Below are 13,819 nucleotides of genomic sequence, written 5' to 3'. Positions count from 1 at the left end.
ATGGCCAGCACATGCCGAACCACTGCTGCCAGCATTCTCGCCAAGAAGAGAACAGCTGTCAGTGTGCAGAGGAACCTTGATGTATGGATCCAGAGTAGTAATTCCACCCAAATTGAAGGATAGAGTGCTCAATGAGCTTCATGAGGGTCATCTGGGAGGGGTAAAAATGAAGAAATTAGCCAGAGCATTTGTGTGGTGGCCGGGAATCGATAGAGAAATTGAAGAGATGACCAAGAGCTGTACAGGATGCCAGAAGGTCCAAAACGCCTCACCACAAGCCCCTCAACATCCATGGGAGTGGCCCTCATCTCCATGGCAAAGGGTGCACATTGATTTTGCTGGTCCCTTTATGGACTCGATGTTTTTAATTGCGGTGGATGCACATTCAAAGTGGCCAGAGGTAATAAAAATGTCCTCAACCACCACAGAAAAAACTATCACAGTCTTACGAACCATACTCACCAGGAATGGGCTGCCTGAACAGATTTGCTCTGACAATGGACCACAGTTTGTGTCTGAAGAGTTCCGGAGGTTCTTAAAGAACGATGGTGTTAAGCATTACACATCCGCCCCATATCATCCAGCCACTAATGGATTGGCCGAGAGGTTTGTTCAAACATTCAAGAAGGCTGTCAAGGTAATGTGTAATGAAGATATACCCCTACAACACAAGGTGGATAACTTCTTGTTTGCCTACCGGAATGCGACACATGCGGTTACCAACCAAACTCCAGCCATGATGTTCTTCAATCGAAGACTACAATGCCGCTTGGATTTGGTTAAGCCAAACGTCAGAAGAGATGTGGAGAACAGGCAGTTTCAGAATATGAATGAAAGGCCGACCAGGAGTTTTAAGATAGGTCAACCAGTTTTGGCCCGGGACTACCGCACAGAGAAATGGCAGCCAGGAACGATCTGTACACGGCAAGGACCTCTAATGTATACCGTGGACGTTGGAGAAAGCATTGTAAGACGCCATGCTGACCAGATTCTAGAGTCACTGGAAAACCTCAACTCCACAACACGATCTGATACACCCGGCGATGAAACCGAAGTACCAATTGCATCTACCGCAGAATCGGTGATATTGGAAGCAGACGAACCAAACAACGACATTGATCCCGACTCAACCTTGCCAGAAGAACCTGATATCCCAAAGAGGCGTTATCCAGACAGAATCAGGAAGCCTCCTCAAAGACTGAACTTATAATTGCTTAACTTCAACTAATGTATCTAGCAACAGTAATTGTAATTAGTTATTATTTAGTTGTTAAATGAATGTTATGTACTGTTTATCTAAAAGGGGAGGAATTGTTGTGTATGTCCCTTTAAGGGAATAACTGGTCTCAGACTGCAGTACCGGCAGTGACCATCCCTGTATAAAAGGCCCTGGCAGGATTCTGTAGTTTCAGTTTCCAGGTTGTCTCCATTCAGTAAAGACTTGTTAAACCAACTCCTGCATTCCGTGTCTCCATTAACACACGGATTTAATAGGCGGGGCTGAAGCAATCGATGATGAGGGTATCTGCATACCTAATCCTCCTTCTCTCATTCTTTTTCTCCCTCATCCCACAATCTCTTCTGACTTCAAAGCTGCAAATGGTGTAAGCAAGTACTTCTTACATTCTCCTCTCCCCTCACCACGACCCAACCCTTGTCACTTTTTTATTTCAGATACGCAAGAACTGGAACCAGTGGAGAAAGAGGAAAAAAACAGTGACGATGAAGAGACACCGTCACTCGATCTTACAATTGCAGCCAGCAACTCAGATACAGACACTGCCCGTATTTTAGAGGCTAGGACAGAGGAGGGCTCTGCACATGGTGAGATACTGGGCGCAAGTGCGCCAGGGCGGGCGGAAATGTTAGCGCAAGTGCCAGCTCACCGGAGGGTGAGGTCGCACACTAGTTCTGCTGCAGAGGAGTCAGATGAGGACTTTGATGGCTAAGGCTATAGAAGAAGGCTGATGGGTGTACATAACCAAATGCTTGGTGCACTGGAAAGCCTGCCAGAAAGCCTGCGTTCAATTTCAAGAAGCATGGAGGAGTCCAGCACCAACTTGACACAGGGCTTTGTGCAGAGCTTGGAGCCCATCCTTTCCAACATGGAACAGGTGGTCAGCTCCATCAGCACACCTGTGGAACCCAGCATGATACAGCATCTGAAGCTGATGTCACAGCTTCCACTGCAGCACAAGCAGCTTCTACCAAAGGTCTGAGTGCTGCATGGAAGCTCAGACTGCTGCCATCATGGCTCTGGATACTAGTGTTCAAAGGGGTTTCCAGGATGCCAAAGCGGTCCATCAATCTGTTCTCCAACAAATCAGTAGGATTGCTGAGGTGCTGGCCCAGAAGGGTGGCAGTGGCTCCATGGAGCACGAACCTGCTGTCCTCTCTCAGGATGACAGCATTCGCGCTCTCACCCCTGCCACTCTGCCAGTGACCTAGCTGTTGCCTATCCAGACCGCTGCAGCCCAGGTCAAGATGATGCAGTTTTAAGCTGGGCCTTTTAGGCCCAGAGCAGCTCGAGGTCACCATCCAAGGCCATGTGCAGTCTCCTCCACTGAAAGTCAGCAACCTTCCACCAGCCATGCTGCAGCCACTGGGGAAGGGCTTCGTAGGAGCATTAAGAAAGGCAAAGGCACACGAAGACAGATGCTAAGGGAATGCACAAGAGTGATTAGTTTATTTTTGTATGCATGATGTCATGATTTAATTTATAAATTTGGATTTGAATGTGCATTTTCTGGTGGGTTTTATTTTTGTGTTGTCAGAAAGTGGACGATGTGATGATCAGTGATAGAGGAAAGTTTTGGAGTGTGGGACTCCTTGGTGAATGGGGAGGTGCGGTTGAGGTTATTGGTATCGCTCATGAATTATTTAAATCATGTAGAGTCTGGGCAGTAAAAGGCTGTCTATGTTGTAGCCTCCTTTCCTCTTCCTGTTCCTTCAATTCCTGTTGCACTACTTCCTCCTCTTCCCCGTGCTCCTGCTCCTCAACTTCTTGCCTGGTAAGTGATGCAAGGGCTGTTCCCTCATAATGACTATATTCTGCAGCATACTACCACTAATCTTGATACTTACTCAGCTGAGTACTGCAGGGCTCCTCCAGAACAGTCCACGCAGTGGAAGTGTTGCTTGAGGATGCCTCAAGCTGGTCCTTGCCCTGTTTTGAGGTTGCAGTTGTGGCTACAGCAGTTGGCAGTTTTCAGTCACAACCTGTTTAGTGAGAAGATGTATCAAGCGTTGGTCTTTGCTGAAATTGAGGTAAGAGAATTACTCCCTAAAGACCCTCGGCAGATATGGCCTCCTGCTGAGAGGCCTTTTCTCCTTCCTCCTTCTCCCTCTTCTAGCTGCTTGTCTTGCTCTGCGTGGCCTCTCTTCATTTTCTCGGTTATGCTTAATTCCAAGAGGAAGGCCTGCAAGACACCCATGTCTGGAAGCAACTTGTTTCAGCACAAGCTTTTAAATGAACAAAAAAGTACTTCAGCACCAGCCAGACCACTTCCTGTACTCTACTGAAACTTTAGGCAACTAAAGGAAAGCTCCAAAAATGTGTACAATTGCACCAGCAGCCAGAAGAAATAATCCAGCAACTAATCTTTAAGTAGTTCATGATCTCTTTAAGCAGCGCTGGTGGGGGATCCTTCATGCCATTTAGCATCATGTTCAGCTGTGCGAGGTTAAGACAGGGCATAGGCTGGAGCGTGGCATTCAAAATGGCCCCATCTCTCTCGATTGCCAGCCCAACTCTGCCTCCATGAACTCCACGATATTTCCTGGTTGTCGGGGACCATCCCCAAAGCCTGAGAGCTTTACAGAGCTTGGTGTGAGTTGGGTGAATCTGCTAAATGGAATGGCTTGCTCAACAAAGTGATGACGGGAATTTGGTGAGAGTGGGAATTTATTGCAGAGGGGGAAGGAGGAGCTAATTAATTTTATCCAAGGGGCAACAATGAAGAAATGAATAAATAATCAGAGTAATTAATGAGATCTAAGGGGATAAAATTAAAATTAACTAAATAGAGGATACCAACATTAAAAGGATCCAATTGCATTAAATACAAATCTGGAATACATAAATAACCAATGGACGGATTTTGCAGTAAAACTATCAGCACTTTCCATTGTTAAGGAATAAATCGGACAGCAACTTCCAGCGACCGCACATGCACAATTAAACGCAAAAATCAGGAGGTTGCTGTCCGAGTTGCCCTGCTCCTCCTGAAGCTTCTCTATAACAGTATCTCACCGAGAGACTCGGCATTGAAACACATAGAAGGGTGTGAAGCTGGGCTACATATATGATCGATACCCACTAAACATGCCAGAAATTGTTGGGGCTTGTCCATTCCAGTGTAAGTGAATTTTTGACGGGTGATAAGTCTTAATTACTGCCAAACAACCTCGTTGGCACTGAAACTTAACTTTTACAAGTGTGAAATCTCCTTCCTTCAGATTTTAATTATTGCTGGTGATTTTTAAAAAAAATTATTTTATTTTACCTTTTCTTTCCTGTCCCGTCTTTAATCCCATCTTTCTTTCCCTCTATTTTGCTTTCTGTACATGATTTAGCATCGAATGAACTATTCTAACTTACACTTCCTAGTTCAGACTCTGCGGGAGGAGTTTTAACCTGGAGGAGCTCATGGGTTTGGGTGCAGATGGAGGTTTAAAACCAGCAAAAATGCGAGCGCGTCGGGAAGCTGGCTCCGACCTGCCGACTTCTGCATTTAACTCGAGTGCCTTAGGCTGCTTGCACGCAACCCCCTCGGGCGAGATGGGTTGCCGATTAACATATGCTAATCGCTCAATTAGCGTGATATTTCAACTCACTTTCAAATTTAAAGGCGTATCCACGGGCTTCCTGAAACTCGCCAGTGAAAGCAAGGCAAGAACACAATGGCAATTGAGGGGGCTGAATCAAGCTCATGGAAATACTGCAATAAATACTCAGTACTCAAAGCTGCTTTCTTATCTACTAGTGGGAAAGGGTTTGGTCACAATACTTTTGCTGAGAGGTTACTTTCTACACTTTGGCGGTTTTCTGAATCACAGCAGGATGGGTGGTGCTTCGGCTGCCTTAGATTGGATCTCAGACCAGACCAATAGTTGGACAGCAACAGAGAGGGGAGCAGCAGGGGGTAAAGCTCACTGGAGGCACTACCTGCGAAACAGGGTTTACAGGCAGAGGCTGAGTTTCTTTGACATGTCAGAACAGCAGTGCTTCAGGAGGCTGAAGTTGTCGCGTCAGGTGGTGTCAGACATCTGCAGCTTCCTAGAAGACCTGCTGGACCTGGTGGCCATGCATTACCAGTGGTTGTGAAAATCACTACTGCCCTCAACTTTTTAACTTCTGGATCCTTCCAGGGCTCTGCCAGAGGCATACCCAGGAACTCCCAGTCGGTGGCCCACAAATGCATAAGACAGGAGACTGATGGCTTGTTTGCCAGGGCAGGTAATTATGTCAACTTCACCTGTGATGAAGCCAGTCAGAATTGTAATGATCAGTAACATGTCATTCTAGAATGGTACACTAGGTGGAGCTGTATGTTTAGTAGGGGCTACCCACAAGGCAGTAGTCAAGATGGATGCCTGTACACTAGTCCACATGGCTGAATAAATGACTAGCTCAAGCTAGCTGTTCATAATGAAAACGTCTATTTATTTATGAACATAACAAGAATAAGTGGGTGCTCGGGTTTGCATCTCCAGCTAGCTTCGCACAGGAGCAGGCCGTTATCGACTGTACACATGTGACAATCTGCGCACCCCCAGATCAACCAGGAGTATTCGTGAACCGCAAGGGTTTCCACTCCATCAATGTGCAGCTGCTGTGCAACCACAAAAAGTTGTTTATGCAGGCGTGTGCAAGATTCCCAGGGAACTGCCTTGATGCTTTTGTCTTCCGGCAGTCCAAGCTCCCTGACATCTTCGGACCTGCAAGCAGGCTTTAAGAGGTGGCTGCTAGGAGACAAATGATACTCACTTCAAACTTGGCTGATGACACCCCTCAGAAACCCAACCAATAAAGCCCAACAGAGCTACAATGAATGCCATGTTACCACCAGATGTGTGATCGAATAAGCCATCAGCATGCTGAAGAAGTGCTTCAGGTGCCTGGGCAGATCTGGAGGCATCCTTCAGTACACACCAGCCAGGGTCTCCAGAATGGTCGTGATGTGTTGCATTCTGCTCAACATTGCACAGCAGCAAGGTTTGGACCTGCAGGAGGAACAAGGCGCAAAGCTCAGATCCTCTTCAGACGATTCTGAAGAGGAGGAGACAGAGGAGGAAGATGAGGAGGAAGGTGATGAGGGCAAGGCACCACCAGCTGCTCACATTACTGCTCAGGATGCCAGGCTTGTCATTATTAATGCAAGGTTCGCTTAGGTTGTACCAGTGGACCGATGTCAGAAGCACACACAACGGCCACTCTTCCCTCCTCTCCCAATGCCACTGACACAAAGTAGTCCTGCAAACAACCAACCACCCCTTGCACATACCCCCATGAATTATTGGTCCCCATAAATTCATGTCTTCCCATTCATCATAAAACAAATTAAAAGGCAACTTGCCACCCAACAACCAAGGATTGGCCAGCCGGGAAAGTGGTGCAACTACAAAGCTTTCCTCTTCCTTTTCCTTCCGCTCCAATGTGGTGCAACCCCTGTGTCTTCAGCAGAGGTAGAAGCAGGCTGCTCAGATCCGTGCTCTGTTGGCTGAGATGCTCTTGGCTGATGACCTCCGGGTTTTAGAGGTCATGAGGGCCCCACCAAAGACTGCCCCACCTGCACTTGTGCAGGGGCAGACTCGGCCATCGGAACATGAGGCAGCATGTCAGGTACTGACTGTGGGGCCGGGAAGGGGGGGGGAGCGGGGCAACGGAGGAGAAGTGAAAGCGCTTTGAGCGGAGTCCCCACTCGCCATCATCCCTCTCATGGCTCAGCCACATTTCACTGCTGCCACTCTGCTTCAGGACAGAAAGTAGAGTGTAGAAATAATGGGTAGTTATTCACAGTGGCAGAAGGTGGGTAGTGGTGTTCCACAAGGATCAGTGCTGGGACCAATGTTGTTCACAATTTCCATTAACGATTTAGACTTAGGAATCAAAATTCAATAGACTCTGGAACAGTTCCCATGGATTGAAGGGTAGCTAATGTAACCCCACTATTTAAAAAGGTGGTAGAGAAAAAATGGGGAATTATAGACCAGTAAGCCTGACATCAGCAGTGGGGAAAATGCCAGAGTCCATTATAAAAGATGTAATAGCAGAGCACTTGGAAAACAGTGACCGGATCGGACAAAGTCAACATGGATTTACAAAAGGTAAATCATGCTTGACTAATCTACTGGAATTTTTTGAGGATGTAATGTGGTGTATGTGCCTTTAAGAGCCCCCTGTGTACTGTAATGCCGGTAATGACCACTCGGGCTATATAAGCCTGTATAGTGTCTTGTATCTGTTAGTTCACCTCCAGACTTTGTTCAGTAAACACCTGTGAAACCAACTCCTGCATTCCGTGTCTCCATTAACACACGGATACAACATGTAACTGCTAGAATAGATAAGGGAGAACCAGTGGATGTGGTGTATTTGGACTTTCAGAAGGCTTTCGATAAGGTCCCGCATAAGAGACTAGCATGCAAAGATAAAGCACATGGGATTGGGGGTAAGGTACTGACTTGGATAGAAAACTGGTTGACAGACAAGAAACAAAGAGTTGGAAGAAACGGGTCTTTTTCCGAGTGGAAGGCAGTGACTAGTGGGGTACCGCAGGGATCGGTCCTAGGACCCCACTTATTCACAATATATATTCATGATCTAGATGAGGGAACTAGATGTAATATCTCCAAGTTTGCAGACGACACAAAGCTGGGTGGGCGTGTGTGCTGTGAGGAGGATGCAGAGAAACTCCAGTACAATTTGGACAGGTTGGGCGATTGGGCAGATGCATGGCAGATGCAGTATAATGTGGATAAATATGAGGTTATCCAGTTTGGTGGCAAAGACAGGAAGGCAGATTATTATCTGAACGGCAATAGATTGGGAAAAGGGGAAGTGCAACGAGACCTGTGTGTCCTTGTGCACCAGTCGCTGAAGGTAAGCATGCAGGTGCAGCAGGTGGTTAAGAAGGCAAATGGTATGTTGGCCTTTATAGCGAGTGGATTCGAGTAAAGGAGCAAGGAAGTCTTGCTGCAGTTGTACAGGGCCTTGGTGAGACCACACCTTGAGTATTGTGTGCAGTTTTGGTCACCTTATCTGAGGAAGGATGTTCTTGCCATGGAGGGAGTGCAGCGAAGATTCACCAGTCTGATACCTGGGATGGCAGGAATGACGTATGAAGAGAGATTGGGTCGATTAGGCTTATATTCGCTAGAGTTTAGAAGAATGAGAGGGGATCTCATTGAAACGTATAAAATTCTAACAGGACTAGACAGACTAGATGCAGGAAGGCTGTTCCCGATGGCGGGGGAGTCCAGAACCAGGGGTCACAGTCTAAGGATAAGGGGTAAGCCATTTAGGACTGAGGTTAGGAGGAATTTCTTCACCCAGAGAGTGGTGAACCTGTGGAATTCTCTACCACAGAAGACAGTTGAGGCCAATTCATTAAATATATTCAAGAAGGAGTTAGATATATTTCTTAAGGCTAAGGGGATCAAGGGATATGGGGAGAAAGCAGGGACAGGGTACTGCATTTGGATGATCAGCCATGACCGCATTGAATGGCGGAGCAGGCTCGAGGGGCCGAATGGCCTACTCCTGCTCCTATCTTCTATGTCTATGGCCTAGAAAATCAGTATAGCCACTTTTGGGGCGGTAAAGTCGGGCGGGCGCTAAAGTTAGCGCCCGCCGGAAAGTGGAGGCCACTTCGCCGAAATTCAGTAGCTTTGGCCAAGGAGTTTGGGCGAGCGCTGAAACTGGCGTTGCACTCCTATCTTTAGGCGCTAAGCCGGCGGTGCGGACTGATAACGCCGAGGCCGGCGCAGCGCAGGTGCGGTCATGTTTTGATTGACAGCAGACACCCTGACGCCGGCCAGCTCTTAAAGGGGGAAGGGTCGACTTTGTCTGCAGCCACGCCCTGGATAGTGGAGCCCTGCAGCTAGGCCTGAACACTGCTGGTGGACCCAAATAGCGCCTGAAGCCATGCAGAAGGCCCGTGAACGAGCGCAGCGCTTCTCAGAACATGCTTTGAGGGTGCTGCTTAGGGGGTTGGAAAAGAACAGAGAGATCTTGTGCCCGGACAGTGGCAAGAAGGCTCCCAGGAGGCAGTACAGGAGAGCCTGGAGGGAAATCGCCCAGAGGGTGTCAGCCAACAGCGATGTCCCCAGGACTGGTGACCAATGCCGCAAGAAGTACAACGACCTCAGTCGGTTGGTCAGGGTGAGTACCCTTTCCAGTGTCCTCCTCATCCTTGCATGTGCACCTCACATTATGGGCAAAGGGACCTCAAAGGCCTAATGGCCAGCCCTCCTCCCACAGCTATGGCACTGGCATGATCATCAATAGCACTCTCTGCACTTAACACACTGGCCAAGCTATTCGACCATGGGAGGCAGTGCACACAACAACAAGGCACCACACTGGCCAAGCTATTCCACCATGGGAGGCAGTGCACACAACAACAGGGCACCACACTGTACTTAGAGGCCGTCCTTTCTCTTGCAGGCCAAGCTGGCGCGGAATTTGAAGAGCCAGACTGTCACCGGGGGAGGCCGTCCCCAGTTCCAGCAGCTCAGTCAGCTGGAGGAGAGCGTGGCTCGACTCATGCGTGGCCGGGTGACTGGCCCCGTTGCTATTGGAGATGCCGACCCTGTGCTGGGACCCAATGGTAAGGACATGACCGTTTGGACCTCTCTGGTTCCCCTTGCGCTTCAGATCAACATCCTTTGCCACTGTCCCACCAATGCGCATCATGGCACCACTCATGCCTCCCTCGCTGACGCCCTGTCCTCACTCTAAAGCTACTCTTGTGCCTTCCTGCTTTCAGCTGGTGAGGAGGAGGTCCCTGAAGCTGAGAGTGCCAGTCCCTCGGAAGAGGAGGACGACGAGGACCAAGAGGAAGGCGGCACATCGGGGGAACCCTCATCCGCGCCAGGGGATGGCAATGGAGGGGACACGTCTTGCCTGGAGGAGAGCCAGGGGGAAGTGTTGCAGGGGGGTGTAGCTCCTGGGCCCAGTGGCGTCCAGGCACGCGGGAAGGGTCGGGCAGCACGGCTGCCTTCTCCCCAGAGGGGGGAAGTGTTGCAGGGGAGGGCAGTTCCTGGGCCCAGTGGCGTCCAGGCACGCGGGAAGGGTCGGGCAGCACAGCTGCCTTCTCCCCAGAGGGGGGAAGTGTTGCAGGGGAGGGCAGTTGCTGGGCCCAGTGGCGTCCAGGCATGCGGGAAGGGTCGGGCAGCTCGGCGGCCTTCTCCCCAGAGGGAGAGTCCGCCCTCCAGTCCGGAGACGGTCCTCGCCCAGGAGGTGCGCCTCCTTGATGAAATGTCCGCGGCCTCAGAGCGGCGCCACAACGAGTTCATGGGGGTTGTGGGACAGTTGCCTCAGGCCATTGAGTCCCTGGCTCATAGTGTGGCCAATTTCGGGGACTCACAGGCCAGGGGTGTCGAGCAACTCGCGGCAGCACAGGCCAGGGGTGTCGACCAACTCGCGGCAGCACAGGACACGAGTCGCGAGTTCATGAGTGGTGCCGTCCAGACACTGGCTGATCTGATGCGGGCACAGACCAGGGCAGTTCGCGCACTCACTTCTGCCACACTCACTGTGTCACGGAAGCATCGCCAGGGCACCCGCCGCCCTGCTGCAGCACAGCGGTCTGGCCTTCACCAGATTGCTGCGCTTGCTGCAGTGCCAGGCCGGCCGAGTGCCAGTGTCTCTGGCGACCAGCGAGCGCCTGGCATCAGCCAGCTTGCCCCCATTGTTGCAGCCGCCACTGCCACTCCCCCAGCCAAGGTGCGACGAGCTGCTGGAGAGACTGATGCTGGCCAGCCACAGCTGCAGCAGTCAGCAGCCGGCCCCTCCAGGGCCGGACCTCGTCTAGGCCGACCCCCAAGGGCATCTGCCGTCACGCATTGTGCCCCTCAGGAGCCTTCCCCCAGCCTTGCAACACCCACAGGGCCCAGGTTGAGGCGGAGCAACAGGTCGGGCAGGGGCCGGAGAAGCCTGCACAAGGACTCGCCCTCTCGGCACACCAAGTAGAGTGTGTTGCCAACTGTTTTTTTTATATGGGGGTGTTTGTGTTCTGGAGGGGGGGGGGCTTATTTTGGTAAGGCCGAGGATGAAGGCCAATTGGAAGGACAATTTTTGTTATTCCTCCCCAGGTTGTGGGAGTGAGATATGTTTTTGACTGTTTTTTGGGGGTCTTGTCTGTTTTTCTGTTTCATGTGGGAAGGGCCCTGAGTTTGTTAAATAAAGCTTTTTATTTATTCAGCTTGTCCAGGTGTCATGTTTCAAGTGGTTGTTGCGTTAACCGGCTGAGGGCTTGCGGAGCGGCTGCATTCAGGTGCGTTCATTGCCACAAGCCATTCCCTGACAGGGGGCCTAGAAGTGTCGTTCAATAAGCCGCCGGCGGACGGCCCTTGGACCTTGTGGCTCCCTCCTGGGCTGGTACTCCTCCTCCTCCTCCTCATGGTCCTCCTGCTCGTCCTCCTGAGGTGGTGGTCCAACGCGAGGTGGCAGTGCCTGAGTCCTGCGGATAGCCAGGTTGTGCAGCATGCAGCAAACGACGACGAACTGGGAGACTCTATCCGGCGAATACTGTAGAGATCCGCCGGAACGATCCAGGCAGCGGAACCGTTGCTTGAGGACGCCAATCGTTTGCTCTATGATGTTCCTTGTGGCTTGATGGCTTTCGTTGTATGCCTCCTCCGCAGGGGTCCTGGGCGCGCGGAGCGGGGTCATGAGCCATGTACACAAAGGGTAGCCCTTGTCCCCATTAAGCCATCCCCTTGGTGGAGGCTGTGCCTCGAACATGTCAGCCACAGTAGTCTGGCGCAGGATAAATGCATCGTGGCTGCTTCCTGGAAAGCGGGCATTGACAGCTAGGATGCGCTGCCTGTGGTCACACACCAGCTGTACATTGAGGGAATGGTAGCCCTTCCGGTTGCGGTAATCCTCGGCATTGTCGATAGGTGCCCGCATAGCCACATGCATGCAGTCAATGGCGCCCTGCACCATGGGGAAGTCGGCGATCCTGGCAAATCCGACTGCACGCTGCTCCTGCCTCTCTAGGGTCATGGGGAAGGAGATGAATTGGTGTCTCCTTGCGAAAAGGGCATCGGTGACCTGCCGGATGCAGCGATGCACGGCGAACTGGGAGATGTTCGCTATGTCCCCAGCAGCGGCTTGGAAGGAGCCGCTTGCATAAAAGTTCAGAGCCACCGTGACCTTCACTTCCACCAACAGAGACGTCCTGCACATCAGCTGTGGACGCAGATCTCTGTGAAGCAGCTGGCAGATCTCTGCAACCACCTGCCTTTTGAAGCGCAGCCTCTTAACACAATGCGCGGCAGTCATGGTGAGATAGGACACCTGCTGCCGGTATTCCCTGAGTGGGTAAGGCCTACGTTGCCGACGCCTGATGGCCCCTCTGTGTCTAGGCATGGCTGGCCCTCTCACACAGCGTCTGCGAGCCCTTCGCACATAATGCTGGAACTGAGGGTTGGAACCCCATGCAGCCCCCATAATAAACTTGCAAACAGTGAAATCACAATGAGTCTAATTTCAAAGCTCTGGCCAGAAGCCAAAAATACCTCTCCTATGTTGTCCCAAATCAGTAAGGTCTATTCCTTGGTCTCTGTCCAGAAATCCAAAGCACTAAAGTCATTGCAGCAAAATGGCTGGCCTTTATAGTTCAGTCTAAGTGCCCTTTAATTAGCGCTCCCCGAGGCCCGCAGGGCCTCTGCTGCGTTCCAGTTCACAGTTCTTAACAGCGCCACGCCCACATTGGGCGGGCGCCACTGAATTTCCAGTTTGGGGCGCACAAACAGCGTTGCACGACGAAATGACGTCATAAGCTGCGCGCGCAGCTGAGCGGGTGCAAACACTTTGCGCCGGCGCTAAATGTCAACTGAAGTTGGGCGTAGGCACAGATCGGCCTGCGCCCGGGCGCTAAGTGCCTAGCGCTGGAAATCTACCCCTCTTATGGCGTTAACGGCTGGCGAACGCAACTGAATTTCTAGGCCTATGTTTCTATCAAAAACACACTTTCTAAATTTGTGGATGACACCAAATTGGGGGGGATAGTCAATACTGAGGAGGACTGCAACAAGTTACAGGAGGACATTAGTAAACTTGCAGAGTGGGCATATAATTGGCAAATGAAGTTCAACACAGATAAATGTGAGGTATTACATTTTGGTAGGAAGACTAGGGAGGTCACTTATCACTTGGATGGTGCGAGTCTATGTGGGGTAGAGGAACAAAGGGATCTAGGAGTACAAATACACAAATCACTGAAAGTTGCGATGCAGGTTAGCAAGGCCATAAAAAAGCAAACCAAGCACTAGGGTTTATTTCTAGAGGGATAGAATTGAAAAGTAGGGAATTTATGCTAAACCTGTATCGAACCTTGGTTAGATCACACTTAACAGTACTGCGTACAGTTCTGGTCACCATATTATAAAAACTACATAAAGGCACTGGAGAGGGTGCAGAGAAGATTTACAAGGATGATACCAGAAATGCGAAGGTATACATATCAGGAAAGGATGAACAGGCTGGGTCTCCTTTCTCTTGAAAAAGGAAGGCTGAGGGGTGACCTAATAGAGTTCTTTAAAATTATGAAAAATGTTGATAGAGTGGATACAGAGAGAATGTTTC

The 13,819-nt window shown here is 50.4% G+C and overlaps 1 pseudogene; it reads left to right on the top strand.

Annotated features, from left to right (window-relative positions):
• Nucleotides 1-1,478: 1,478 nt before the first annotated feature.
• LOC147122853 (uncharacterized) lies at nt 1,479-2,703 on the top strand (annotated as a pseudogene).
• The last annotated feature ends 11,116 nt before the right edge of the window (nt 2,704-13,819 follow it).

Source organism: Somniosus microcephalus, chromosome 2, assembly GCF_052327205.1.
Source record: "Somniosus microcephalus isolate GS21.2 chromosome 2, FLI_Smic_1.0, whole genome shotgun sequence".
In the NCBI taxonomy this organism is placed as follows: Eukaryota; Metazoa; Chordata; class Chondrichthyes; order Squaliformes; family Somniosidae; genus Somniosus; species Somniosus microcephalus.
Note: the sequence above shows the minus strand (reverse complement) of the source record. Positions and strands in the feature narration are given on the sequence as shown.